A 4,943-nucleotide genomic window follows, 5' to 3' on the forward strand; every position below is an offset into this window, starting at 1 on the left:
CACTCTCTGAGTGGTTGGCGTTAGGAAGGGCATCCAGCTGTAGAAACTCTGCCAAATCAGACTGGAGCCTGGTGTTGCCATCCGGTTTCACCAGTCCTCAGTCAAATCGTCCAACCCATGCTAGCATGGAAAGCGGACGTTAAACGATGATGATGATATATATATATATATATATATATATATATGCATATATATATTTATTTTCTATATTTTACTTGTCTCAGTCATTAGACTGTGGCCATGCTGGGGCACCTTCTTGAAGAACTTTTAGTCAACTGAATTGACTCCGTCACTTGATTTTTCTTCTAAAACCTGGTACTTAATCTATTGGTCTTTTATGCTGAAAAATTCTTGACTTTAAGGATATAGCAAAAGGCCTGGTTTTAAGGCCGAACCTTCCAAGTTCTTTTGCAGGACTTAGAAAAACTAAAGAACTGATGTAACAAGTGTGTGATTCTGAGAGGGAAAAATGTTGAATAAAATCATAATTAACTGATCCTCCTATATTTTCTTCTACCCAAAGCCAGGAACTTTTCATCACCCCCTCATACTTGTGTCTAACTATCTTAACTTATTATAACATATGATATTACCCTAATCGATTATATTAACATATTCTGTTCTATTATTTCCTGTATCTTGAAGTTTCACCCTGACAAATCTTTCCCAACATCTTCTCTGTCAACCGCTCTTTTCAACCTGGGGGAAAACCATGTATTCACCTCTTCAACAAGGCACTCATTCCTGTCCCTCTATCACAGTGCTTCTCAAACTATCTGATGTGGCATACCGGTTGTTTATTTTTCCAATGTGCCAGGGACTGGTAATATTTCTTAGTAATATTAATTTATACTGGAAACAATATATATATAATGAATATAATAAAAGTTGACAATTTTTTCTATCTTATATTTATTTTGTAAACAAATAATACAATATTACATAAGCTGATAAGTTGTTTACTGCAGTGCATAAGGCGAAATTACAGAAATTATGCTGTTGTTTCTTTCTTTTCTGGAAACTCACTGCATACCGACAGCTGATGGCTTGCAGACCGGCACCGGTCTGCAGACCACCACTTTGAATAACACTGCTCTATCATACTTTCACGTCCTTCAACACTATAACCCCATTTCTGTTGAGAAGGAGAGGGGGTGTCTTGTCTTCAAAGTTTCCAGGTGACATGACTGGCGTCAGTTCCACATAAAATAAAACACCAAGTACATTCTGTAAATTGGTTGGAAATTGGTTGGGAGGGCATTTGACTGTAGAAACCATGTCAAAGCAGACATTGAAACTTAGTACAGTTGTCTGGCCCCCTCTCCAGCTGCTGTTGAATCATCCAACCCATGCTAGCATGGAAAACAGACGTTAAATGGTGATGATGATGATATACCAATCTATAAACAACACTACAGGCTGTCATCGACTTATGAACTATCTGACTTACCACAGATCGACTTCACGACAATTGGCACGCCAGCTCCCAGCAGCAATAATAAACAGTCTAGTTGAAATCTAATGGGTTTACTTTCTTAGTAATTAACTCTTCTATGGATGACGTCAGCTAACAAATGCTTACTCTAGGTTTGGTTTTCGATCGCCACTGTGGTTACCCCAAGTGTTAGATGAATAACATGTCACGGAGACATCGAGGCAACCTCGTAATAGTTTGTGAGATGACTGCTTGAAACTCCAAACAAATAACACTGTCGTAGTATAATACAGAATGTTGTGTGTGACATTTATCTGAAGATGTACCTTAAAAATGTAAAAATGTAAAACAAAGCTATGTAAGCCTATAGGCCGACTTACAACCAAATCGACTTACGACCAGTCAGTTGGAACCAATTGTGGTCATAAGTTAACAACGACCTGTATTTTATTAATCTGTTCTATTAACTTATTCTGTTCTTTTATTTGAAGCTATTGTACTCTAATAACTTATTCTTTTATATTATATTGCATAGCATTTTCTTTTCTACAATATTCAACTGTTTTATTACATATTTGGTTATATTATATTGCATCGACCTGGTAGTGATGCTGTCTAACCCGTGTCAACATGGAATACAGATGTTACATGGCAATAATATTATATTAACTTATTCTGTTATACGATATATTAATATGCCTTGTCATGTAAAGATAAATTGAAACATTTTTCTTGATAAAATGTTTTATATTTTGCAATTGTCTGTCATTCTGGTTCTGATACAGCCTTGACCCCTTCGTTACCATATTCCTGTTGAAACGCACTATCACTGTTTCTGTTAATTTTGAAGAAAATAAAGAATTTAAATAAATAACTTTGTCAATATTAATCTGGTATTTAAAGCTTAAAGTAACAGAATTTTGACAGAAGGTTTTAATATAGATCATTTTAACCCTTTTGTTGCCATATTTCTGTTTCAACAGACACTACCACTGTCTCAGTTAGTTATGAAAATGGTGAAGAATTTAGTAAAATAATTGGTGTTTAAAACATAAATTTACAATGAATTTTGATGGAAGGTTTTTACTGAGATCCCCTTAAAGCATGAAGTTTCTATCATAAGACCCAGTGCAGTCTTAAGTGTGTTGGTATCAAAAGGGTCACACAGCTAAGGGGTATTTTCTCCATTTAGCTTGGAATTTTCTTTCACTTTTATTTCTTTCCTTCTTTTTGTATTATGTGTGTGCACGCGCGCGCGCGCGCGTGTGTGTGTGTGTGTGTGTGCAAGATTATCAGAATTAGAATAAAAGTAAGTTTTTAGTTTTGTTTTTTTATTCATCTCAATCAGAGCCTCACCATGATTATTGTGATCTTTGACTGTTTTTATTCTTTTCTTCATTACTGTTTTTTGTTTGATTTCCAATTATTGTTCCAGAATCTTCTTAATGTGAAATTTCCCATACCATTCTTAACAATATTTTTAAATTTCAAAGTAAAATTACAATAAAAGAGAAATGTTCGCATCAATTGTTCCCGTATCACAACTTCTCTCTCTCTCTGTCTTTGTCTATTTTCTTCTCCATTTTCTGAGGTTATTATTTTGCTAAATACCACACTATGTTATGCTTTAATAACACAGACACAGAATTATTATGTCCATCTGACAACTCTGCAGGGCTGCTTCTTGAATTGTAATTGACCATTTCTCTGTTCTATAGATGAATACATGCCTGCAAAAGAAAGAAAGAAAGAAAGAAAAAAATTATAATAAATAATGTAACAAACAACAAGTGCAGTTATAATGCCTGATATGGATTAAATTCCTTTAATCCATTTCAAATAATGGTGATATTAGGTTCTTCTTTAATTCTTGTGCTACCAATTCACAAGGGTTCAATGACTTCTCATTTTAGAGTATCCAATATTCAAATTAAAATATATCATCATGATTCTTCATGCAAAAAGAAAAAAAAAATCAATTTATTTATTTGTATTTTGAAGTTTTCTTCTTTTTTAATTCCACTTTAATAATAAAAAAGAAACTAATGAAAAAAAAATTATTTTACTAAATCACTTCAAATTCTTCATTTCTTTTGAAATAAAAAAAAAAAAAATCTAAATTCATACTGACAGAAATATGGCCATAAAAGTGTCTTAAGAATAAATGAATGGCACAAAATAGGGAATTAGGAATTCTAGGCTCTTTGGTAACCCTTAAGTGTTTAAACTGGTCATAGTTGGTGATTTACCACATGCACATCATGAAAAAAAGAAAAAAGAGAGTCATGGCTGGGATATGTTTCATCTTGCTTCTGCTGGACTGAGTCTGGCCTAGGGTTAAACAACAACAATAACAACAACTACAACAATATTTTAACTGAAGAATACAAACATCAAGAAAACCAAACATCAGGAGAGAACAATGAACGAGAGATTAACTTTGACATTTTCAGTTAAATTACAAAACTAATCAAACAAGTTTATTACGAAATAAATAAATAATGAAGCAAATTTTAAATCAATATATATATATATATATATATATATATATATATATATATATATTAAAAACAGCCTATCTTACTTTATCTTTTTCACTCTCTCTCTCTCTCTCCGTCTCTCTTTCCCTCTCTCTCATGCACACACACACACATACATACATACATTAATACATATATATACACACACATATACACACACATACATACATACATGCATGCACACATATGTACATACACAAACACATACATATACACATACATACATATGTACATACACAGATGCATACATAGAAACATACATAAACACATACATACATACATACATTATATAAATAAACATATAATTTATTCATAGAATTTATATCTTCATGATTTGTAGATAATTCAAATGCAGCCTTCGATTTTGAACTTAGAAAACCTAGAATACGTGTGTGTGTGTGTGAGAGAGAGAGAGAGAGAGAAAGTGTGTGTACATAAATACATACATACATGCACACACACACACACACACAAACACACACACACGTTATGGCTCTGATAGGGTAGACAGTCATAGTATTTCCAATGCAACATTCAACCCAAGACCGACACTATCTACACCCTCAAAGAAGATGGAAATTCTTCAGTTGCAGAAAATCCATGCATCGCATCAGTAAATCCAAAGTGTGAGTCAAGCAAAGAATGGAATATAATCCAAACAAGAGAGCAAGGAAAAAAGTCTAGCACATCTTTAACGGACAGTTACAATTGTTCTGGAACAACTCTTGTTTTTGATGAAATTGCATGAAAAAGGCACATAATAGGTGCAGGAGGGGTTGTGTGGTAAGTAGCTTGCTTACCAACCACATGGTCCCGGGTTCAGTCCCACTGCATGGCACCTTGGGCAAGTGTCTTCCACTATAGCCTTAGGCCAACCAAAGCCTTGTGAGTGGATTTGGTAGACGGAAACTGGAAGAAGCTCGTCGTGTATATGTATATATGTATATATTTATATATATATATGTATG

The 4,943-nt window shown here is 33.7% G+C and overlaps 1 long non-coding RNA gene across 1 annotated transcript in view; it reads right to left on the minus strand.

The window, feature by feature from the left end:
- Positions 1–2,745: 2,745 nt before the first annotated feature.
- LOC106880748 (uncharacterized) overlaps positions 2,746–4,943 on the minus strand; it is a 32,254-nt gene continuing 30,056 nt past the window's right edge. The window contains exon 3 of the long non-coding RNA XR_001410776.1: positions 2,746–3,165. This is a non-coding gene — a long non-coding RNA (uncharacterized LOC106880748). The remainder of the gene's footprint in view (positions 3,166–4,943) is intronic.

The sequence above is a fragment of the Octopus bimaculoides genome, chromosome 16, assembly GCF_001194135.2.
Source record: "Octopus bimaculoides isolate UCB-OBI-ISO-001 chromosome 16, ASM119413v2, whole genome shotgun sequence".
NCBI lineage: Eukaryota > Metazoa > Mollusca > Cephalopoda > Octopoda > Octopodidae > Octopus > Octopus bimaculoides.